Below are 26,220 nucleotides of genomic sequence, written 5' to 3' on the forward strand. Positions count from 1 at the left end.
TTACATTTACTCCTGACCCAACAATTCCACCTCCAGAAACATCCAAAAGATGCTCCAGGAAACATATGCCAACACATATGCATAAGCTAATCATGTAACACTTGTTATAACAGCAAAGCCTGAGAATAACCCAAAGGCCTATCGATAGGGGGCTGGCTGACTACACTGTGGCTGATCCACAATGGGGTATTGTACAGCTATAAAGAAAAGAAAACTGTTCCATATACTGTTTGGTTTGACATTTAGGACACACTGCTGTCAAAACCAAGATGGATTTGTGGGCAAGAAGTATATGATATATTACTGTGTATTGAAAATGCGGGAGAATACAGTCCTACGTAAGTACTTTTAGAAGGAACAGTAAAGCAAATTACGTATAGGAGGTGGAGGGGACAGGTGGCGAGGACAGGGATAGAAGCTGGACTTTCCTGAATAACATTCTTCTAGGTCTGATTTAGAACCCATGTAATTAATTGCAGCATAAAAACATTAATTGAAAAGGCAATTCTTAAAAATCTAAAGCAAGATGAAGCCAGTGACCCTGGCTGTGTACCAAGTTGGTGATACACCAAACAGAAAGCAACTACTGAATGGGGCTTCCAAACACAGCGAGTTTACGGTTCACTTTGTGAGATATACCCCGGGGGCACACAGAGCGCGACCACTCAGTGATCACACTGCTGCCAGTTAATGTTGGTGTTGTTATCTTGGGGGTAGCTGGGTACCCTGCAGGATAAAGCAAATCAGTAATTATTTTGGTTTCATGGAAAACAAAGATTTTTGACTTAGGAGAAAGGAGATGTAGTATGTGTCCATTAATTCTAGCAAATGTAATGGTCTCCAATCTGAGTTAGACATAAAATTATTTAACTCAAGAAGTATTTTGTCTTTAAAAGAGTTTCCTATTTCCAAGTTCTGTCCCCTGGAAAGACCTAGTTATAAGGAAACCCTAGTAGCAAGGAGACCCCTAGAGCCCAAAGAATAAAAACCTCCTTTGAACCATATACATAAGAACTGTGCACTTTGTTAAACATGTTCAGGAAAGGAGACAGGAAGCGGAAGCACCATTCACGGTGGCTAAAGTGTGGAAGAACCCCGGCGAGAAAGCAAAATGCGGTCTATCCATGACTAGCATGTTATTGAGTCTCAAAAAGGAGAGGAAACTTTGATAGCTGCTGCCACATGGATGGGCCTGGAGGACGTCACGCCAAGGGGAATGAGCCGATCGCAGACAGACAGCCACTGCGCGGGCCCACCTAGGTGAGCGGCCCAGGGTATTGAAACTCATGGAGACAAAGGATAGAACAGTGGGGGCCCGGGGCCAGGGGAAGCAAAGGGGAGCTGCCATTACACAGGGGAACAGCTTCAGTTCTGTGAGGTGTGACGAGCTCCAGAGACGGGTGGTGGTGACGGCTGCTCACCGCGGGTGTGATTAATACCAGCTAACCTTATGCCCGAGAACAGAGGGGATGGTGCCTTTTATGTGTATTTTACCACATAAAAAGATAGAAAAAAAACACAAAGAGGACACCACCCATACACCTGGCAATAATGGAGCCACTAGGTGACTTGACGCATATCAGATCCACTTCCGCTGGCCAGCCAGGCTTTGGACACAAAGCATCCCAGGGGGAGCAGGCCGGGCCATGCACCCCGCTCCTTCCTCTGCCACGGAATGGACATTTTCTAAGGAATAGCTGGACCATGAACAGACCCAGTTTGGACAATTTTATCTGATTCTCCAACACATGCTACTTCAGATCCTGCTCTTCTCACGTGACGCGCTTCAAGCATGTTCTCAGAATGCCATGCTAAGGACCGTGTACCATCTCGGCCAGCGGCTGGAGCCCTGCTCTGAGTGGCCCTTTTAAATTGCTTTTCTCCCTTCTACCTGCTTCAGCAGGTATCCTGTGAAGACGAGTAGTTCTGAATTAAACTCTTCTTTTCTTCTTCATATTATAATCATCTTGATTCTTAGTCTGGGACAGTAACTGGCTTACGCTCAATGAATGGCCACCACGTGTGGGATGAGTGAGGACTGAGGTCCAGAGACAGCGTGAGCTCCGAACACGGTTACTCCAGGTGCTCAGGGGCAGCGGTACGCCCCAACTACTTGGGGGGAATGGGGTGTGAATAATCGCAAAGCCGGAACAGTTCATATGAGCCTCTCAAACTTTAGGTAGCACCTACCTCAACTACTTTTCTGGAGATATGAACTATGGTCCCTAAGTAAAGTGACTTGTTCAAATGCCATCAAGCTATTGCGAAGCAGAATCCATGTCCTCTGATGTTGGATTCAGGGCTGCCTGCCACTCTCCAGTGCAGAGTGGATTCACGCCACACTGGAGAGAATAGCACAGGCTGTAAGGATACGAGGACGCACCCGAACAGTGCTGGGGCTCCTGCAGTCGGGGACTCGTGCACTGGAGACAGTACCACCTACCGCTGCTAATATCAGCACGTGAATTCATTCCGCAGGTGAGTACGGCTGCTATGTCAGTTCTGCTGCCGCGTAACAGATCGCCTCCAATGTATCAGCTTGAAGCTTCCCCGTTTATTAACTCACAATTCAGTGGATGGGAAGTCCAGGCACAGGGTGACCGGGTTCTCTTCACAGGGTCCCAAAGGCTGAAATACAGGAGGCAGTGGGCTGCATTCTCATCTGGAAGCTTGACTGGAGAAGAATCCACTCTAGGCTCCTTCAGATTGTTAGCAGAATTCAGTTTCTTGTGGCTGTAAGACAGGGACCCCCACTTATCCGCTGGCTGTCAGCCACGAGCTGCTCTTCCCTCCGAGAGGCAGCCCTCATCCTTTACCCATGATTCCCTCCAGCAATGAAGAATCTCCTTCATGGAGAATCTCTCACATGTTTCAATTCTCTGACTTTCTCTATCTCTGGCTGTGCCATTTAACAACCTAATCACGTGTGAAATCCATTATATCACATATTCACATTACACACAGGGCAGGTACCTGGGTGCACCAAAACCCGGGGTGGGATTTGGGGGCTACCTTAGAGCCCCACCTAACACACTGCCTCGAGGCAGCCCTAAAGAACCTGAACCCTGGTCCACAGACTTAGCGCCACATCATTCTAGCTGCCGCTGGTGTTGAGAAGGACCTCAGCAGTCAGGACCGCCAGCCCCCTATATCCATGGTGAACTTGAACTTGATTCTAGCTGAGAGGAGGCAGTCCTAGTTCAGTCAAAGCATAACCGCTTCCCTGCTCGGCCTTCTTGGTTGGGCTCAAATTTTCAGCATTTCCAGCTTTTTCCACCACCTGCAAGAACCCTCTGGAAATTATTCCTAATGGCCCATGAAAAGATCAAGGACCGACCAAACTCAGATGTCTTCAGTCGCTATGTTCTGATTGATCGGCAATATGCTGCATAATGCTTTCCTGATTATTTCCTGGTTAGGTTGCTTTACCAGATGAAATAGAGCCAAAGACAGTTATTAATTAAATGAAAATGCAGCAACCAAATGTGAAGCTCCCAAACTCTTTTATTTTGAAGTATCTTTTTTTTTTTAAAGAAACACTGGATAGAAAAGAAATTTGCCATACCTTTCAGTTTATACACTCATTTTCAACATCCATATGCAACTAACTTCTGGTTTCATTTCCTATCAAACGATTCTTTGAACTTGTTTTCCTTCTAAAATCATCCCAAGTAAACTCATATTAGCTGGTAAGTCAGGCTGCTTTTGTTAAAGAACCACTGTGGCAAGAAAATTGAATCCATGTCCGAAGTTGAAGCAGAAGCGGTGGTGAAGGAATAATTTATAAAGTGTCCTGTGCTGCTAATCGGTGATGGTTGTCTTGTCTTTCTGAGGCAATGCTCTAAAATCCGAGCATTTTTGAGGCATAAAGAAACCACAGGATGCTCTGGCTTACTCTCTGTTTAACAGATAAAGAAACTGAGACAGGGAGAGAGAGACAAGTGACTTTCTCAAAGTCGCATGGAGAGTTTGTGACCAACTCTGAGGGTCCAATGTTCCACAGGGCCCTTCATACAGCCAGTCGACTACCTGACCTCTGGAACAGGGCCCCGGAGCCACCCTAAGATGTCTCCAACCACGTATGGTTTCATGCAGAGGGTGTTGCTAACAGAAATGCAAAATGACGTCAATTAGGCAGATTCTCATGTGGTACTGTTTTGTACAAAGAGAACATCTGCCTTCGCTTGGCCATTGCAGGAGCGTCCCCTGCGTGAGCACGGCTCGGATCCATTCTGGTGATCCTTTGTGAGTGAGCCAAGCAATGAGAGTCAGGCGTCAGTTGGCACTCACTGACGGCACGTCAGGGCTGGCAGCTGGGCACTGAGAGCCTACACCCCTGCATCTGACGGCCATGACTTCCAGGAAGGTATGCTGAGCACCCCCTCTTTCCTTTTGTCTTTATAACCTAAAATCTCCATAGACATCAGAGTCTGTCAGGGTTTAATAGGTTATTACTCAATGATACTTTTCATATTAGTAATTATGTCAAAGCTAAAAAATTGTTTGCAAAAGATTGATTTAAGTGTGATGTGTTGGCATGAAAGACATTGATAGTAATTTCTGTGTACAAAAATAAAATGAAAAACAGTTGTAAAAGCCTATGGGTTTCATGAACAAGAGCTTTTAAATGCAGGGTCCATGTCTTGGCACTGCTGACATTTGGACCAGGTATCTTCTGTGTGTGTGGTGTCCTGGGCACTGTGCCTTGCTCAGCAGCGTCCCTGGCTTCCACCCACCACACGGCAGAAGTACCTCCCCCTGGTTTGGACAATCAGCAAGGTCTCCAGATGTGGCCAAACGTCCCCTAGGAGCCAAAATGGCACTGGTCAGTGCACAGCTGGACAGGAGTGCGCCTCAGGCTTGAGTGGGAGCAGCACCCCTTGCTGCCCCGAGCCAGGGAGCCCTTAAATGCAGTTCTAGGATGGAATTGATATCCAATATCACCAGGTACGTTTCTGGAGTTCCATGTAAAGAGCTCCATAGCAGGCAGGGCTGCCCCAAAGAAGCCCCTGCCGGAGGGAATAGAAGACTACTTATCAGTAGATGTCAGGCGGGAGAGGCAGGGAGCCATCTGCTGCGGGGCACTGCGGAGGGCTGCTGGCGGCAGGTGAGGTGGGGCCCAGGGCACCTGGCAGGACCAGCTCGGACTGGCGTCAGCGTGCAGACCAACTGGCACCTACCTGTAGAACGTTTACTGCAGAAAGCCCTGCTTTCCATCACTTAACATTTTTAGACTGATTAAAGCAATACTGTCACATCGTAGAAGATGTGGGAAGCACATAGAAGCACAAAGTGACATAAAAACAATCTCACTCAGGATGACCAAAAGAAATTGCTCTTGACATATGAGTGCATTTCTGTCCAGATGATGTTCCGCTTATGTTTTTGCATATGTTGAGTGTACTCTTTTTGCTTTAAAATTCTGTATTCAGGAGTTTTCTCTCAGGAATAGAAAAACTATTTGGAAGCAATAGGTGCCATAAAGTCAGTACCCACCCTCCTGTGGTCGGGCATGTATAAAAGTTGCCAAGATAAAGCAATTTTTCTTCTTGCAAGATCTGTCTCATGCTTATAATGCACTTAGCCCAGCACCTGTCTGGACACACAGGGAGTGCTGGGCGGACCAAGTCCTTTTGTTCCTGCATCGTCACTCACACTGCTTCCGGGAAACAAAACCCCACCTGCGGGGAAGGAGTTTCTGTCTCATAAAACCTTCACTGGCCTGAACTATTACCATTTTGTCACCTTTTTTTTTTTTTGTAATTTAATAGGTGCAAATAAAACTAATTGCTACTTGGGTTGTTTATTAAACATATCCTGTAATATATAAGCTGTTTGTGATCCTTTTTGAATTTCTCAAAAACTGCTTTTTTCTTTATGTCTTGCCTACACCCATCTCTTACTAAGGATATTAGATAGTAACCTTTATCTTTCACTGGGGTTTGTTTTATTTTTCCTTATAATTACACAATCACCCACAGATTTGCATGGGGAAAACCTCTCTGGTAAGGTGCACTTTCAAATAAAAAGTCAAAATACTTGAGAAAATTTATGCCATAAGACATGGTTAATAGAACCCAATCATGGCGAAATCTATACCTAATGAAATGGGGGGAAATGAAGCAATTTGAAAAGGACTTTGACATAAAATTGTTAGAATTTATGGAAATAGAAGGAATAACAACCACTAGTTGAGAACAGAAATTTTAGGTTTAAGAATGATCCATTTGGAAATCTTGGAACTGAGAAAACAATCATTGAAATAAACAAAAGTTAATAGATGGCTCAACTCAGGTAGAACTGGATAGAGCATAGGACTGTCTCTCAGAGTGCAGCAGGGAGAGGTGGGAAATAAGTTCAGGGACGTGAAGAACTGACTGAACCCAGGAAACATCTAGGGGAGTCCCAGGAGGAGAAAATAAAGAAAATGGTCAAGCAGAAGCACGTAAGCAGGTAACAGCATAGAACCATCCATGGCTGAAGACACGCGTGAGTCCTCACATTGAAGGAGTTCCCTGGGAGATGAAGAGTGCCTGCTCTAAAAGGAATCCAGACATAGACATACAATGAAAAATACCAAGGAGAAAAAGTAAAACACTTACCATCCCATAAAGAAATGACAGGTGAGCCGCAGAGTTCTCAACAATGCAAACAGAGGCGAAAATCTTGACGTCATAGTTTCAAAAGCTGAGGGAAAATAACCACCGACCTAGATTCCTGCGCTTGGGCAAACACACCACCATCGGGAGAGTTTCCAAGCACATGCCACACGTCTGCTGGCTTGTCCACATCCTGGAATCACCTTGGACACCTCGTAGATGCAGATGTCAGTCCCACCCCCAGGAACTGTGATTCCGGAGAGCTGGGGTGCGCCCTGGGCTTGGGGAGTTTTCTCACATGCAGACAAGTCTGGCAATCACTGGCACAGACCCTTGAATAAAGGATGGACTTTAACGAAAAGGAAAATTGACCCCCCAAACATAACAGAGTGTAATAAAACATAGTGAGCAAAGTTAAAATATGTTCGATAATTAAATATTGGACTTTAAAAAAAAGTACACTCAATGGTCCAAATTGGACCTTCATTATAAAATATAATAATCATAGTGAAAATGCCTTCATCTGAAAAATGCCGGGAACTAAAATTCTAAAGAATAATGTGGAAGAGAGGAACTAGGAAGTTCATTGGGAAGTTAACATGTTCTTTGATTCTTGTCTTTTTTGTAAAGAGGACTTAGAATTACTTATCAAATTAATTTGAAAAATAGAAAGTGAAGTCACTTGCTGTAAAGTTGTAGGTGACCGCTAAAAAACGATACAAAATGTTTAACTTTCAAATGGTAGAGCAGGAAACAGGGAAATAAGGAAAACTTCAGTCTAACAAAGTCAAGAAAAAGAAACATAAACAAGGAAATTATGTTAAATAGAAAATGAAAGATATGACAAAGAATTCCAAATATATCAGTAATCACAATAAATGAATTAAATCTCCTTTCGAAGACACAGATTTTTTTAAACAAAACAGATACTAAAATTGAAGGTTGGACTAGACACCAAGATAAATGGATGTGAAAATCTGAAACGAAGCATCAGATCACAAAGGAAATGGCTGAGAGGCAGTCCACCGCCTTTGAGCTCACACCCTCACGCACACAGTGTGGAAGTGTTGTAGAGAACGGACATTCGCAGAGTGAAAGTGGCATGCGTAGCTCAAGCCCTCCCAAGAGGGAGATGGGTGGTCGGCGTCCCCCTCCTTGACCCCCCGAGGGTGGGTTCAGCTGTAGCCCTTGGAGAGCCTGATAAAGGACTGGTGCTCTGCAGGGTCCCTCCCCTCTGATGACCCAGAGGTTCCAGTCAGCTGCATCCACGGGTGTGTGCAGAGAGGGCTGTCCCACAGAGGATGCTTATGCAACCAGAGTTTGAGAGCCATAGCAGTCCTCCTGCACCAGATGTGGGCCATACAAGAGATGGAGCTGGGGGAGGGGGAGACAGGGACAAGAGACAGACACGAAACAGAAACGGACACACAGGTGTACATGCATGCAGACACATACACACATGCACATTTCAGGTCCTGCCCAGAGGACCACCTGAAGGAAGTGTCTGAGGACCTTGAGCAGCAGTATCTATGGAGTTTGGACCAAAAAGCCAATTAAAAAATCTCTGCTAGACCCGCAATGCAGAAAGAACCCCCAGTCCTCTCCTCTCTTCACAGGTCCCAGCTGGGCAACAGGTGGCACCTTCCTGAGGGCTGTCAACTCCAACCACAGGCTTAGCTGGGGACATGGAGCAGTAAGTGAACATAAGTTTCAATTAACAGCTCAGTTGCAATTACTTGATTTCTGAATTGAGGTGTATTTGAAGACTTCAGGTAGCAGCCCGGAAGTCAGAGGTGAATCTGGGACCTGCACAAGCTCATGACCTCCACTGAAAAAACTTTAAAGAGACGGGGAACAGAAATGAAGTCCTGCCTAATTACAGCATGAATTGTGTTTGTTGTACATACTGGTTACATAATATTCAGCCACATACACTCCACGAGACACCCCCCCCCGAAGCAAGGAAACAGGCTGAGTGTGAAGACATGAGAAGTAGTAGAAGCACCTGCTAAATGAAGGAAAGCTTGAATGGCTTTATGAATATTAGACAAAATAACTTTGAAGGCAGAAAATATTATCAGGGATAAAAAGATTATTTTTAATGAAAGAAGTGATGACTCTTCGAGAAGATTAATAAGCTTCAGCACACACACCTAGCAAGACAGGCTCAACATATACAAAGCAAAAATGGACAGAACTATAAGAAACTAACAAGTCTGTAATCAGAGTAAACATTTTATACTTCTCTTACTAATATATCAAGCTTTCAAAATATCAGTAACAATGGAAAAGATTGAAACACAAGTTTATTTGATATAGATTGATAAGAGAGATGGAGAGAAACTGAGAAAACGGGATCCCCCAGGCTCCTGTAAATACAGACTATACATTCTTTTCACATACATATGTTTTTTAAAATTTCACTGTCTACATGATGTATCACAAAGGAAATCTTTAAAAATTCCAAAGATTTAAAAACATGCGTCCACAATGAATGTAGAAATAAAATTCTAAAGTCAGCTAAAATGTACACTTGGAAGCTAAACAACACTTTCAAATATCATGGGTTTGGAAGAAATCGAAATGGAGACTATAAATGCTGGGAACTGAATGACACAAAAGAACTATAAACAATAATCTGCAGAAAGTAGATGTAGGGGATCTGATAGGGAATTTATAATACTAAATATGCATATTTTAGAAAACAGATTTTTTAGTTAATGAACTAAGAAGTCAATATAAGAATGTAGATAATATATGTCAATAGAAAATGAAGGAAAAACAAAAGAAAATAAAGTTTAAAATTATGGAGAAAGTAAAGAAACAACAGGGAGACAGAAAAATATCAAAAACTAATCCCTTACAAAAGACTGATGAAAATACAAATTTCTTTTTTTCTTGGATAAACAAGAAAAAAGGCACAAATAAATGTTAGAAGTGAAAAAGAAAAACAATTACTGATTAAGTCATGATTAGGATACAAAAATAAATGAACAGTTCTGAACAAATATGTTTGAGGTCTTAAATACAGTGGACAATTGTCTTCAAAGAATTAAATTACTGAAGCTTTTATTACAACTAATGCTCCGAAGACTAGGAGAGGGGAGACCATCTTCTTTCCTGAGGGAAGCATCCTGACAGCAACAAAATAAGACGAGGCACACACACAAAAAAAGCAGAAATTATGAAAACTCTTCTGCACAGCAAAGGAAGCCATCAACACTGTGAAAAGGTAACCTACAGAATGGCAGGCACTGCCCGCAAACCATATGTCTGATAAGGGATTAATACCCAAAGTATATTAGGAAGTCATATAACTCAATAGCAGAACAACCAATAATCCTATTGAAAAATGGGCAAAGGACCTGAGTAAACATTTTTGCAAAGAAGACAGACAAATGCCCAGCAGGTACACAAAAAAGGGCTCCGCATCACTAGTCATCAGAGAAATGCAAATAAAACCACAGTGAGATGTCACCTCACACCTGTTAGGACGGCTTTTATCAAAAAGACAAGAGATAAGCGTTGGTGAGGATGTAGAGAAAAGGGAGCCCCTTTGCACTGATGGTGGGAGTGTTAAGTCGGTGCCACCCCTATGGACACAGCACATACAGCGTTACCATCTGAGCCAGCAATCCCACCTCTGGGCATATATATCTGAAAGAACCTAATCAGTATCTCAAAGAGATGTCTGCACTCCTGTATTCACTGCAGCATTATTCACAAGAGCCAAGACATGGAAGCAACCAAGTCCTAAGTCTCCATCAATGAATGACTGGAAAAAGAAGATAAATAAATAAAATAAATGGAATATGTGTAATAATGGAGTATTATTCATCCATGAGGGAAAGGAAATCTGGCCATTTGTGACAACAGGTATGAACTTGGAGGCGGCACTAGGCTAAGTGAAATAAGCCAGACAAACGCAAACACCAGTTGATCTCACTTATACATGGAAAAATTGAAAAGTCAAACTCAGAAACAGAGAGAGAATCGTGGTTAGCAGAGGCCAGGGGTGGGGAAAATACAGGGATGTTGGTCAGTGGGGACAAGCATTCAGTTAGAAGATGAATAAGTCTGAGAATCTAATGTTCAGCATGGAGACTATGGTTATTAACTTGCAATGTATACTTGAAACTTGCTACAACAGTAGATGAAGCATTCTCACCACAAAAAGCAACTATTTCAGGTGATAGATGTTAATTAGCCTGATTATGGTAGTCATTTCACATATACATACATCAAATCATCACATTGTATACTTTAAATACATACAATTTTATTTGTCAATTATACCCCAATAAACCTGGTGGATGAATTTAATTTTTTCAAAAAAAAATTACAAACATAGACTCAAAAATCCTAAGTGAAGTACTAGCAAATGAAATCCTAAAATCCATGGGGGAAATATAAACCATGGCTAAATTAAATGTGTCTCAGGAATGTAAGGATGGCTTAACATTAGAAAACCTAGTAGAGCAATTTGGCATAAAAACTGATCAAGGAAGAAAAATTATGATCATCTAAATATATGCAAAAGAAGGCATTTGATAAAACCAAACATCCATTCATGATGAAGGGAAAGAATTCTTGCAAAGTAGGAATAGAAGGTAATTTCATAGTCTACTAATAGGTATCTACCAGAAACCTTCAAGAGATAATCTAATGGGAACATATTAAAATGTTCTCTTTAAAAATCCAAACTGATAGAAATGTCCCCCAAAAAACTGTCCTGGACTCTTCAAAAAGTTCACAAAAGACCAAAAAGGGAGTAGGGGCTGGGAATTGCCCCCAATTAAAGGAGATTAAAGAGTGATGAGTAAATGCAATGTGTGGTTCTTTATTGGATCTGAAATCAAGAATAAAACAGCGGTAAAGGACCTTATTAGAACAGGTGGTAAAATTTAGATATGCATAATGTAATAGATAATAGCATTTTAACAATGTTAAAACTTCAACTCCAGTTATGTAGAATACCATTCTTAGACTATAACTACTAGAAATATTTTAGGGTGACAGGTTGTGATGTCTATATTTATCCCCAAATGGTTTAAAAATAATAGAGAACATAGAACCCAAGAATGGACTAACAGTTACCAAAGAGAAAGGGACTGGGGAGGATGGGTGGGAAGGCAGGGATAAGGAGAAAAAGGGGCATTACGATTAGCAGACATAATGCAGGGGGTTGGGGACATGGGGAAGGCAATACAACACAGAGAAGACAAGTAGTGACTCTACAGCATCTTACTATGCTGATGGACAGTGACTATAATTGGGTATGTGGTGGGGACTTGATAATTGGGGGCAGTCTAGTGACCATAATGTTGCTTTTGTAATTGTACATTAACGATACCAAAAAAAAAAAAATGGGCAGAGGACCTGAACATCCACTTCTCCAAAGAAGAAATACATATGGCCAACAGCTACATGAAAAGATGCTAATCAGAAGGGAAATGCAAATTAAAACCACAATGAGATTTCACCTCACACCAGTGAGGATGGCCACCATCCAAAAGACTAGAAATAACAAATGCTGGCGAAGATGCAAAGAAATGGGAACCCTCCTACACTCTTGGTGAGAATGTAAATTGGTACAATTGTCGTGGAAAGCAATATGGAGGTTCCTCAAAAAACAAAAAATAGAAATACCACTTGACCCAGTAATTCCATTCCTTGGAATTTACCCAGAGAAAACAAGATCCCTGATTCAAAAGGACATATGCACCCCTATGTTTATTGCAGCACTACTTACAATAGCCAAGATATGGAAGCAACCTAAGTGTCCCTCAGTAGATGAATGGATAAAGAAGATGTGGTACATATACACAATGGAATATTATTCAGTCATAAAAAGAAGAGAAATCCTTCACTTACCAACTTTACATCTCCCTGTATGGCCCCGGAAGATGACTGGTTAGCCAGAGACGGGTAAGATTCCTCAAGGGAGGAACAACCTAAGACAGGCACAGTCGCAGGGGGGGCCATCAGGTGAGAATTTGGGGATCAACAGAGGTGAGGCTCAGAACCTCACCCCCCCTGTTTTGAGGGAAATCTTCTGCATCCGTGGATGTTTTGCTGCCCTTGTCTAGCTTGGATTAATACTTAGTCTACAGGCACACAGCTGATCATCTACAATTGCCCTCTTACAGCACTAAACTACGTTTTCTACCCTTATCTTGCATCTACCTACCACTTCAGCATTTTATTAAAAAAATAATAATAATAATAAGGGAGAAATGTGGAATCCACATATAAATCAAGTATAAAAATCAAACAATAATCATATCTGACCTGATTGTTTATAGTTCATGATGCGTGATCAAAACCGAAAGTTTCTGTGATGACTGCCCTTGCACTGCTCACCATGTAAGAACTTATTCACTATGCAAGAACTTGTTCACCATGTAAGAACTTGTTCGTTGTGCTTCAGAAGATTGGAGACTGTTGAGAATTAGGCTTGGGGTTGATTAATGATTGTGCATTGAGTCCCCTGTACAGAATTTTATTGTTGTTAACAACCATTTGATCAATAAATATGAGAGATGTCCTCTCAAAAAAAAATTAAAATAAAAATAAGAGAAATCCTACCATTTGCAACAACATGGATGGATCTAGAGGGTATTATGCTTAGTGAAATGATCCAGGCAGAGAAAGACCAACACGAAATGACTTCATTTATTTGTGGAGTATAAAAACAAAGCAACACCGAAAGAACAAAACAGCAGTAAACTCATAGACACGAAGAAGGGACTAGTGGTTACCAAGGGGGAGAGACTGGGGAGAGCGGGGCGGTGGGGGGAGTGTGAGGAGGATTAAGGGGCACAATCATTCACAGTCACAATATAGGCTGGTCACAGGGACTGTAGTACAGCATGGAGAACACAGTTAATGATTCTGTAACATCTTACTATGCTGCTACATAGTGACTGCACTAGAGGGGTGAGAATTTAATAATATAGGTAACAGTTGGACCACTGTGTTGCATATTTGAAACCAATGTAAGATTGTATGTCAATGATGTTTTAATAAAATTTAAAAATTTTTTAATAAAAAAAAAATAATAGAGAACAAACAGGAGACAAATGTTAGTGGGTGACGCTAGGTAAAGACTTTGTGGGCATGCATTCTTTTATCTTTTTTTAGGTTTTAAAAAATGGTCCAAAGTGAAAAGATGGGGTATGTTTTGTTCTTTTTCAAGGAACAAGACAGGCGGTACGCCTATCCTGCATCTATTTAACTCTGTTCTGAAAGTGTGGACAATCCAACTAGAGAAGAATGGCATGTGAGAATTGTAAAAAATAAAATAAAATACTCTTTTACATGCAATGTTTTATACACAGAAACATCTAAGACTACAAGTCAAACACAAAGTCATAGCATCTTAGCCATGGCAGCAACCAACTGCAGCTATACAACTCTCAACACGCCATTCAGAATAGCAACAAGACTATATGTAATAAATCTAACAAAATTACAGCAGAGCCACATGAAGAAAAGTATGATATTTTATTGAAGGGCTTAAAAATAATTGTAAAACAATGAGTACCATGTTCATGAATAGGAAGACACAGAAATCATAAGGATGTTAAATAAATTGATACATTAAATGCACTTCCCACCAAAATGACAATTTTTTTCCTCCTAGAAATTTTCAAGTTGTTCCTCAAATTAACAAGGATGAGGATGAACTAAAGCCATGAGTACTTAGAACAATAAAGAGAAGAGGGTATGCTCAGGCAGATGGCAACACTTAGAGCAAAGCTGAGGCGGTCATACAGGGACAGATAAACTGATCATAGGGCAGAAGAGAATGCCCCAGACTGGCCTGTCTCTCCTGGACGCTGGATGAAGACCACACGCAGTGACACTGCTTGGGAAAGCTGAGGGAGAAAAGAGATCTCTTCCTTACCCGTATCATTGCAATTCTGAAAAAAAGTCAGTGCCAAACGGATTAATTAACTTAAAAGGGAAAAGCAAAACCGGAAACTCCAGAACAAAACATGGAATATAATCTTGCTCTCACAGCAGGACGGATCTTTTAAACAAGCCATAAACCCCGTGTCACACACAGCGGGAGGCTGGCCTCTTGCCGAGGCTACAGGAAGGAGCACACAAGGGACAACAGTGGGGTGGTGGCAATGGAGCTGCCACAGCGCTGAACATCCCACAGCCGGCCAGGCCCGTCCAGGGCTTTGATACCATGAGGAGGTCTGTGTTCACAGTGCAGCCAGTAGGTCAGAAAATGAAGATTTCAGGGGCCCAGAGAGGAGGGCGAAGAGATTTGCCAAAGACTCAGGAGGCTCCAGCTGAGCTGACTGAGGCTGGGAGATGGAAGGGCACATGGGCTTCCTCCAAACGGTCAAGACCGAAGAGGGGATCTCTCCAGCAACAGCCCCCGGGGAGCCCTTGTCACCGATCAGGCATGGCGCACCCGTTACCATTGGTGATCATTTTCTGCGCCCGTTGGATGAGATGGTGCCTGTTAAATCTTAATCTCCTCCGTGTGGCCTCCCACTTGGCCCACTTTTCAGCTGAAAATAAAATCTATTCATCAACAAATACTTCAGTATTGACTCTGCTGCCTGAGTCCATGCTGGTTACCATATTACAGGAACCAAGGATAATAAAACGCCATTTGTAATGACACATTAAATCAAACGACACTCAGAAACATGAGGCTCTCTTGGGCCATTTTTTATGTGTGGAAACAAAGGACACTAGTTGTGAAGTCTGTGCATCCAAGCAGAGCACGGGGCCCCCCTGGACGGAAACCGTGTCCTGCCCCCGCCCCCGCTCCCCCAGCGGGGTCCACGTGTGAGTGTGTCCCTGCCCCCCACTGCCCTCTGGGACCTTCCGGGGCTGAGAGCAGATCCCACACACAAGTGATCAGCTTTTTACCACACAAGGGGCAACCACAGAAGGGGGTGGGCACGACTTTGAAGATAACAGGCTTTACTTTTGGTAGATTCTCACTTTGTTAGTTTGCAAGAAAAACCCAGCCAAACTTACTGGAAAGCTGAAGTATAGGCAAGACCCCCTCCTTATCCTCAACCAGTCCACCCAGGACATTTCCCTCCTTCAAGCACTTTTCCATGCGTTTTGCAGAAAGTCTGTCCCCATTGGCTCTCGTGTGTCTCCAGGTCTGTCCCCACTGGCTCTCATGTGTCCCCAGGTCTATTCCCATTGGCTCTCGTGTGTCTCCAGGTCTGTCCCCACTGGCTCTCATGTGTCCCCAGGTCTATTCCCATTGGCTCTCGTGTGTCTCCAGGTCTGTCCCCACTGGCTCTCATGTGTCCCCAGGTCTATTCCCATTGGCTCTCGTGTGCCTGCAGGTCTGTCCCCATTGGCTCTCATGTGTCTCTGACACTTCCAAGTCCAGTACCCCCGGTGACCTGCTCTGGGAAGGCGCCATGCAGAGGGATGGGTGCCAAGGTGCATAATCCTGGGAAGTCCCTGCGCTTGAGGGAGCCCCAGTCTAACTGAGGGAAGGCAGGTGACCTGTGGGACAGGTGACAGGCACACTGGGAGGGAAAGTTCACCCCCCACAGACTAGGGAGCAGGGTGCACAGCAGTTGGTCTCGGTGGATGTTTTATCTGCACGTCAAGGATCAGTGTAACTTAGTTAAATATACTATGTTCTTTCTCTACCGAGTTGCTCACTTCTTTGTTTTTCCTTGCTTTTGATTTCAGTGTCACTCCAGAATGATCACAGATTCAGATCCACCCTCCAGGCCCCCCCAGTGCCACGTGAGCACTGTATGATCCTCAGTGTTGCTTTGGGGGCAATGGGGGACCCTCAGACCTTTCACGTCTGGATGTGGCAAATTTGGGTTTGATCTTTAGATTTGATATGAGCATATGAATGCCAGTTTGGGGGTTTGGTTTTTGCCTACTGAAAGGTTTTTGGATGGAGTGCCATTTCTTGGGAATGGTCCCCTCTGCTAGTTACATCCTGAGGAGTAACTCAAAGGGATAAACACGGAGCTGCAAGAGAGATGGAGTGGAAACTAGTGCAGCATCGACCGCAATACACAGACAGAAATGACTTAGAGCTGCCAAAGAGTCACCAAATGCATCAGACTGTGCCCAAAATGAGAATTTCAAAAAGACAGAAGCTCGGATAAGCACAGTGCGCAGGGAGATAGCACTACTGGGCTCCTGCTGTTTGCTGAGCCGCAAGTACAAGAATCAACTGTCGTGTCCGCATTTATCCAGCGTCCTCGTCTATTCTGGTGCCTGCAGAGCTGTGACAAGGCAGCCCCTTGCTCCCCTGATCACCTCCTTTGGGGTCTTATCACTCCTTGCCACCCTCTGCCAGCTTGTGGGATCCCCCACAACTGCGGGCCTAGGTTCTACAAGGGAATGCACCAGTTACAACATGCCGAAGTCACAGACGGAACCAAGGACGGGCGGAGTGAGAAGCCCGAGAGTATAACGCCGTGGAAGGTGGAGGCAGAGACCAGAAACTGGCTCTGGCCGTCCTGTCCAAGTGATCCGTTCCCCCATGCTTGATGACCAAGTTTGCGCAAGGATTCCCAGGCCCTCTTTGGGTCAGATTGCTAGGACTTGGAGCCCCCAGCAGCCCGCCCGCTCCAACTGAGGGAGACAGGAGTTGGTGGCTGGTGCGCCCGCTGGGGGGGCACACATTCCTGACAGGCACATCCCTGAAGCTAACTGATGAGACCACAGACTCCAGCTCTGGGCTCTTACACCTTCCCGGTGTTGGGTCGGGAGTAATTCTGACGGCCATTGAAGAGGGACAGACGGTGCTAGAAACAAGGTGCCAAAGTCCCCCCGAAGGGGGCCACTGGGTGGGCCAGCATCCGGGGTGAGATGTGGGCGGGAACACGCAAGCTGTGGCCACCTTCTTGCCCAGGCCCAGCGCCCAGCACACCGGTCCTCCCACAGGGCCCCATGCTCAGGATTCTGGCCATGGCACCAGCAAAGGGAAAGCCAACCCCAGGGGCCTGGCTCGCTGCTTCCAGGAAGCCCTCTGACCTCTAGGGAGAAGGCTGACCCTCAGCTGACACCTTGGGACAGTGGCATTCCGATTATCTGCGGTTCTGGCTAAAGGTGAACCATTCTTTTGTTCTGCCCCTCACTGCTGGAAATCTCGCACAAGCGTGTGACTCCCCCCAGCTGCGGTAAGCACAGAAAAGCAGTCCCACTGGGCCCTGCTGCTGCAGGGTCGCGAACTGCCTCTGGATTTCTTCCAGAACCACACGGAGGCGGGGGGAACAGGCCTGGGGCAGGGCAGGCCCGCAGAGCCTCATCCTGCTTTGGGGAAGGTACCGTCTGGGTCCGAGCAAATCCACCTGGCAGGGGAATGGGGGCCGGGATGGGGCCAGGCCCTGGGGGCCACGGCCAGACGGAGGAGCACCTCCAGCTGCTCACCTGCATTTCCAACACCGTATCCCCCAGCCAGCCCCATGTGGCCCCCGGAGCAAGAAGTCATTCCGGAAAAGGTGAATGAACTAAGACCTTTGACGCTAGACTGGAGAAATCTGAACGTCTGTGGATAAAATGAGAGTTCCTGTGGCCGGGATTCTCACCTGGCCATGGCTGACTAGCTCACTGAACACCTGCAGGCAATACATGGCTGTTGACTCTATAAAAAGAGCTCTGCCCAGTGCTCTGGGCGCAGCATGGTGGCAGGGCTGCAAGGCTGCAGGAGAGCAGAGCAGAGGCTGGAGGGGTGGCAGCGCCGAGGACAGAGGCCCAGAGGACGGCTGTGCGGGACGACTGTGCAAACAGAGGGGCCCAGAGGCAGAGACGGGCTTGCTGCCTGCAGACTCGCTCTGAGTGGACGGGATTCTAGTGACTGACCTGCCACCTGGAAATAAAGTTGGGTATAACCCTTTCACCCCAAAGAACGTTTTGCTGTCAATGTCTTTGGTCACACTGAATCCATAGCGAACTTGCCTGGGGCTGAAACCCATTGGCCAGACAACGTCAGTTTTCTTTCTCACGCGTTTTCTCATTTTACAGGAGGCAGGGAATGAACCCGATGAAATACTTCTGCTGGACCTGGTCCTTCTCCTGCCGAATCTCTCTCTCTCTCCACTTTTAGGGAACTTGTGGAGACTGGGCCCACCTGTGTAAGCCAGGTTTCTCTCCCCATGCCAAGATCCTTAACTTAATCTCAGCTGCAAAGCCCCTTTGCCTTGAGAGGCCCCCGAGCCTAGGCTCCGGAACCAGGCAAGTGTGCCAAGTAGAGAAAGCACCGAGATGCCCCCCCTCACCTGGGCCAGGGGCTCTCCAGTCACAGAAACAGGCATGGGTAGCAAAACCACACTTGCCCACTCCCAGCAGAGGCCTTGCATTGGGGACCTGCAGGTACCTGACGTGTGTGTATATGCCCCAGACTAACCCACTAGCCCTCCCCCCAGCCGGCCAGTCTGCCCCTCTCCTTCCCTCTTCCCTGTGCACCCGCCTGCCTGCTCTAGCGTGAAGCACTTCTCAGCACCCACTGGGCACTTGCACCTTTGGCCAGGTGAGAATCTCCACACCTCCGCTGCTGGCTTGGTGACCTGGGAGACCGTACAATTGCAGTAAGGACCCCACATTGCGCAAGGCCCGGTAACTGTGCACCTCGTTAACTCTGGTGAACACAGCCTCCTGACTGCCTAGAGCCCAGGGACCATCTCTCCAGCTCCAAGACCCTCCACAGCTCCCAGGTGCCCAGCAGAGAAGGCTGAGATGCCTCAGCCTCATGGCTGTGCTGGGCCCCCACCTCTGCAGCCCCATCTGTCCTGTCCTGCCCAGCTGTTCGCTGGAGGATGACTCTGCAGGTCTGTGGCCCCCCAAGACCACTGCTCCTGCCATACGGGACACTTCTCCACACCCCACCCCATACCTCAGCCTGGGGTGCTCCCGGTGTCCCTGCTGCCAGTCTCGGAGGGAGGGCTGCCCACCCTCAGTGGTGGTCTCTCCATCAAAGTCTCCTTGTCTGAGCCCCTGGGGTGGCTTCTGATTTCTTCTGGGAACCGGGCCTAAAGTGCCCAGGAAGACACCCTCTAAGTGGGACTCTGGGCCCAGGCTGCTCACATAACTGACCCTTCAGTGGGGAGAACGGGATCCGGGAAACCAGCAGCAGGTCAGTCAGCCAGACGGTCCCGCAGGTGGCAGGGGCGCCTGCTCCCCGGGATGACGTGGGTCACTAACTTGTGCTGGTCCTGGAGGTCAGAGGGGTCGGTGCGGATGGGTGGGCGGGGAGTGATCTGCTCTGGGCGGGCGGCAGGGGCTGCCTCGCTGGTGCGGGGTTCTGAATTGGTAACACCACCACCTAAAATGCATGAGTTTTTGTCATCACTCTGTGCTGGCAATTCTAAAGTGACATCAGTGAGGAGGCCCTTCTCCCTCAGACGGGCCTCCCCAGCGCCGTCCCCAGGCACAGCAGGGGTGACAGCAACAGGCTGCAGGGACAGAGGCAGGGGTGTGCGCTCCGATCATCCGCCATGCTGGTGACAAGCTGTGGAGGGCAGCCTGGGGCAGCTATAGCTGGGTTCTCTGGCTTTTGCTCTTTCATCCTCCCCTTTGCCGACACCCTGTGTGAAGGGCACCAGTGGTGTGGGATGTCGGGTACACACAGGGTCATGGCTGGGTGACATCCTCCTACAATGGCACAGGGCTGATGAGGCTCTGTGGTCCCCCAGGACGGGATGGAAGCTTCCTCACCTGAACAATGCATGAACAGGTTCTGGGTGTGAAGGGCACACAGGGTCCTGGCTGTGCTCCAGCTGTGTCCCTGCCATCAGTGCCCTTCCCCTGCTGTGGCTCTCCTCCCAGACCCCTGCGGCTGCTCTCCCTGGGCTCAGGCGGCTGAAGGCAAAGGCAGGAAGCAGGAGGGGTACGAGAGGTGAGGGCATCTGCTCCTGCGTCCCCTGCACTTGGGGCCACGTCTGCCCCTCCCACAGCCAGGGCTCTGCCAGGAGTTCCCCTCCACAGCCAGGCCCCTCCGCACTCCAGCTGGCCATGGGCGTGCAGACGCTGCCCCCGGGCTCCCTGCTCCGTCGCCATAACCCTCACTAGAGCGAGGCCGGCTTCCTGCCAGGCTCCTGACTGACACTGACTTACAGAGGTCTCGGTAAACTGGCCCTGTGGTGGCCCCCGTAATCTCCTAGAGCCCCCAACCTGCTGAAGGGACACGTGCAGGCACTCATCTAGGCTGTTCCCCCTGGAGCTCGAAGCATGCCTGCCTCGGTCTCCCTGCTCTTCAAACAGGTGGCTCCCCTCCTCCCCTCCTCAGCTGCCGCCCCCACAGGCAGGAGCTTGTCCTGCAGGGGTGGTCTCTGCACACCTGTGCTGTTCTCCATCATGAGCTCACCTGGGCCACCTGCATCTCCACAACCAGCGGTCTCTAAGTCAGGGTCAAGGCGTGGGTCCAGAGCGCACATCAAGCCCCCAGGTGCCTGCCAGATCTGCAGGCTCCAGCCCCCTCACTCCTTCTCCATTAGTCTCTGGATATTCTTATTGAACAAGTTCTCTTGCAGATTCCTGCCCATAAGAGAATTTGAGAAACACCATCCTAGAGGGATCAATCTTTAGTTATCTCTGTGTTTCTAGGCACAATGCCTTGACATTGCATATTTTCAGTGGAGGTTTTGAAATAGATCAGAGCAGGGTGTCATTCTACACACTGGATGGTGGTAAGAGCCCCTTAGTCCCCTTTATCATGAAGTTCCAAGGGCATTGATAGGACATCAGAGGAGTCACCTCTTCAGAAACTGGTTGGCACAAAAGACCCACATATGTTGACTCAGGGGGCATCAGATCCCTCCCAGTCACCAATGGCGAGGCTGGCTGGCCAGCAAGGTCAACACATGCAGCATTTCATACAAATGGGCAGCCAACATTCACCATCCATTTGAGTAAAACATTTAACACAAAAGGCAGAAACCAAAACTTATAAAGAGATAAAAAAGAATTTAGAAGAAACACATAAAGCAAAAATGCAGAAAAGATTTCAAAGAAATACAACTGATATGCTCAGAGAGATATGAGAACTCAGTGCTATGAAAACTAGCAGAGCTTTCCAAAGGATAAAGCGGAGGGAAAGCGGGACAAGGAATATAAGTGGAAAAATCGGATGGAAAAGACAAGAGGATCAGAAAAACCACTATTTGTAACTGCCCAACTATTTGTAACTGCCGAAGAGAACAAAGAGGGAAGAGGTGATATCAGAAAGATATTACAAAGGCTTTCCTAGAACCAGAGAATGGGGATTTCCCAAATGAAGGGCCCGCCATGTGCCCGGCACTCTGACTGAAAGAAACCTCATACAGTGCAAATCACTGAGCTATTTCACTAGCGATAAAGAAAAGCTCTGGATTTCCAGAGACGCAGGAAACTGGTCATTTAGAAGAGACTGGAGCTCGGGAGGCGTGAGGCCCCCCCACCGCGGCCCCAGAAGCAAGAAGTGTCATGACATCCGACCTGGACTTCTGCACCCAGCCACACTATTGTCACCCCTGGGGGCAGAGTGAAGTGTGCAGTCAAGGTGTCAGGAAGTGTACTCCCCATGTACCTTGCTTGGTAAATTATTGAAGGATATCATCCTAGGGATTAAACCAAAGAAGAGGAAGATATGAAATGCAGAGGGCAGAGAGGCCCACATGCTGGGAAGGCAAAGGGAATTCCTAAGGTGATGGCCACGGTGCCCCCAGGTGACCTCTGTGCGGTAGCCTGGAGCAGGAGGTCAGAGGGCACCAGGCGCATCGCCAAGATAAAAAATTCCAGAATGCGATGGACCACATCAGAAGGGGTTTTAGAGTCTATAGTCATATGTGAGGTTGAATTTAAAATAGGTGGACACAAAACAGGTTTTATAAGAGGGAGGGAGGGTCAGTAACTTCAAGGAAGGAAGAACGTTGGCCAAAGGGGGTGGTAAGAAAGGACGCATACTTTTAGTACAAATGTGCCCTAACTATGAAAAATATCTATGCAGGCACAATAGCAAACATCAAATATTAATTTGACAAAACATGGAGAAATGACTCAATGCGGAGCACCCGGTGGTGAAGGGAGGGATGCGCCCTCTCCAGTCGGTAAGTCAAGAGATGCCTGGGGCAGGAAGCCCACAGGCCTGTTATTTAGAAACTCCAAGGCCAGGACCCAAGAAAACCGGAAAGAATTACTCAGCACTGGCTCTGGGTGCAAGTATGAGACATGGTAAAAGGTAGAGAAAGTCTTGTGTGACTCTCTAAAACCAAGCATTTGCTTTCCTTTGATTAGAAAGCATTTTTAAAAAGAAAAAAAAAATCAGGCCACCCTGAGGCCTTTTCTTAATATCACAAAATACCCGACATCTGAAAACTATCACATTTTTTAAATCTTTTAGGGGAAAGATGGTGACCAGACATTTTTAGATACGGACTCTCAAAAACCATTCTATATGCCCTTAAGCATTACTTGAATATATTCATGTTGAATAAAAAAGTTTTCAACATTGAGAGTTCAGAAGCCTGGAAAATATGACATTGAAAAAATTTGTGAAGATAAGTAAAAGCAGTTTTCAAAAAACATGAGTTTAAATAAGTACCATTGGAATAGCTATAAAAAGTAATGAAATCATTACAATTGTTCTTGGAGGAGAAGTTGCTTATGTCATGAAATGCAATAATAACATGTGCGCTAAAACCCCAGAATATCCCACTACAGGTTCAAAGGACGAGTGAGCATACAAGGGATTTTTGACCTAAGCAGCAGAGGCCTGGACAGAGAGGCCTGGAGAAACCCTGACAGGCACGGGTGGTCCTTTCAGGGGTTTTTATCACAGCACAAACAGCAACAGCCAAACTATCCCGACATAAAGGATTGAGACATTAATTTTGGTAAATCCAGATGACAAAATTCTATTGGTCATTAAAAATGTGACTTAGGAGAATGTTTCAATACTTGTCAATGCTCAGAATATATCCCACAGTGAAAGCAGCTGTCACCGAAACAACATGCAAACATAATCTCCGATTTTCAGAAGAGGTAAAAGCGTCTGTGTGGGCATCACCGGGACGAGAGCAGAGGCTCACCCCCTGCATTCACAGTTGCCCCGTAAATATGAATCATCTCGGTTTTCTTCTTCGTCATCTCGCTGTATTTTCCATGTTTCTATGATGACGGTGCTTCACTCCTCTGAGGAAAATAAAAAGCAAAGCGGGAGCCCCCAGCAGCCACGCTTGCCGACAACACCGGCCAGATGGGGGTCCGAGCTGACCACCCCCAGTCCACAGCCCTCCTTTCCTTCTTTGACTGACACTTGTCTTATTCTCCTTTAGAAAGCTTCAAGAAAATAGTCTTTGTCCTGAACAGCCACTCGGTCCCGGCCCAGGTGGTGGCCCTGGGATGGCCTCAGCAGGGAGAGAGAAAGAGTGGGGTGACGGGGACCCCACCAACAGTGTGTTTAGTCTGGTCTCAGAAAGCATTTTGAAGTCGCCAATCAAGGAGGGGTGGAGGATCAGCCAGCTAGAATCGGAGCGTGAGGGGTACACTCCGAACCAGGCTTTACCTGTCACCAAGCAGGTGGCCTTGGAGCTGCGGGGTGTGCATCATGGAGCCACCCCAAGACAGAGCCTAGATCCTCACGCGCCCCCAGGGATGTCTCACGCGCCCCCAGGGATGTCACAAGGCAGCCATGGTGGGCCAGGCCGGCCGCCCCGCCCAGGAGGCCGCCAGACCTACTGCCTTGCACCCGGGCCTCCTGAACAACTCCCTCCCCCTGCCTCCCTCACCTCCGCTGCCTGCTTCCCTCCTCCTCTCTCCCTCAGTCACCAAGATGAGGGAGCTCCCCTTTCTTCCTTCCGAGGCAGTCACAAACTTTACAGGCCCATTACTTTAAATTATTGGAGATGCTTAGGTTTGAAGTGGAAGCTTAAGCCTGTCAGGAAATTTTGCCCTCAAAGTCCTTGAGTTGGTTCAAACACCCCTTGATGGCACTTCCAAACCCCTCAGAATCTGTCTGGAGTGAAGTGGCTCCCATGGGGGCCCTTCTGGGGGAGACAGCAGAGCCCCAGAAACTATTGGCATTGTCCAGTCTAACCAGGTAAGTCACCCACTGGGGTCGGTCACATACGTGCACATTCCCACGATCATTTTTAGTGCCCTACTCACCAGTGAACACAAAGCTGAGAACTAGGGGGTCTCCTGCAAGAGCAGACAGCAAGTGCACCCGGCGGGCAGCGAGCGGACACAGCCTGGAAGATTGAGCCGAGCAGGCCTCTGCCCATGCTGGGCTCCGGCCCCTGGACTCTGGGCTCTGAGAACTGGAAACCCAGCCAGCACCGGGGGGCTGCACCTGGGAAAGGTCGCCCAGAAATCCCATTACTCTTGGGCAACAGCAGTTGATGCACCTCAACAGAGGTGGGAATGGAGTGGTGATCAGTTTCCAGAATTGCTTTACAAGAGAGAAGTGGAGTGCTTCTATTTTAAAAACATCCCGTCACGTGAATGCAGACCGCTGGTTGTCAGGGCTGCAGGGGTCGGGGTGCAGAGTGGGGAAGGGGCTTCGCTTTTGAACAGAGATGGAAACATTTAGAACTCCAGAGAGGTGGGGGCTGTGCAACCTGGGGAATGTGCTCAGATCACTAGATTGCTCACTTTAAAAATGCTTTACTTTATGAGATGTGAATTTCACCCCAGTCAACTATTTTTAAAAACCATTTCCAAATTCTCTCCCCTCTGGCTTGCAAGGCTCATCAACTCTGCAGGAGGGTGGAGAGAACATGTGGTGCACAGTCCGGGCGGCAGTGCCCCAGACTAGCACCTCCCAGGCAGGGTCCCCTCCCCAGCTCCGCTCTGAAGGTGACAAGTGACCCGTGGCAGCTTGTCTGCTGAGGGTGCCTGGTCCATGAGGCCAGAGAGCTAGAGTTTTAATAGCTCACAAATTTTTCTGGTTAATAAAGTAATATGTTGTGAATATTTTATACATACATACACACACACACACACACACACACACACACATATATATATATAATCTATCATTTCACTACTTAGAGGTGATCTTACCTTTGATGTGTGACCCTGTAGCCCTTCCCACACTCATGCGCCCTTCCTGCAGCCCTTAGGACCACCCACCGCCTTACAGCCTGAACCTTGTTTCTGGGCCCTTGCATGTGACGTCCTGCAGCTGCTCACAGACCCGCCTCTCCCTCACTCTGGACAGGCATGTCCCCAGGCAGGAGGAGAAACTGGGAATTGCCTGCCATTGCCTGCTTTTTTTAATGTTTTAGTGTTTCTGTTCCTCCTTTGTCTTCACAGTTTTGATTAAAACAATACCAGTTTTCCATCTCCTGTGAGGCATCTGTTTATTTTCATTTCTTTGATTTTCAGAAAGCTTAATGTATGGGGGGGTTGTGTGTGTGTGTGTGTGTGTGTGTGTGTGTGTGTGTGTGTGTGTGTGACGCAAATCGGAGTGAAAGGGATGTGAAGTCTGGAATAACTAATATAATTATTTGGTTCTTCTACAAACATTTCAGAAAGAAATAAATCTTGTCTCCCTCGACAGGAATTTGCATGTTTCCTGAGAGCCAGGACTGTGAATCTGGTCAGAGCAACTTCCAGTCAAGAGTGACAACTTTCTGCAAATCTGGTGGGCAGGGGTCCACCCCAAGGGTCCTGGGCCCTC

The 26,220-nt window shown here is 46.9% G+C and overlaps 1 long non-coding RNA gene across 1 annotated transcript in view; it reads right to left on the bottom strand.

Moving 5' to 3' along the window:
• Positions 1-2,618: 2,618 nt before the first annotated feature.
• The window catches only part of LOC140844884 (uncharacterized), a 145,403-nt gene continuing 121,801 nt past the window's right edge, over positions 2,619-26,220 (bottom strand). Inside the window, exon 3 of the long non-coding RNA XR_012123403.1 lies at positions 2,619-2,733. This is a non-coding gene — a long non-coding RNA (uncharacterized lncRNA). The remainder of the gene's footprint in view (positions 2,734-26,220) is intronic.

The sequence above is a fragment of the Manis javanica genome, chromosome 12 (genome assembly GCF_040802235.1).
Source record: "Manis javanica isolate MJ-LG chromosome 12, MJ_LKY, whole genome shotgun sequence".
In the NCBI taxonomy this organism is placed as follows: Eukaryota; Metazoa; Chordata; class Mammalia; order Pholidota; family Manidae; genus Manis; species Manis javanica.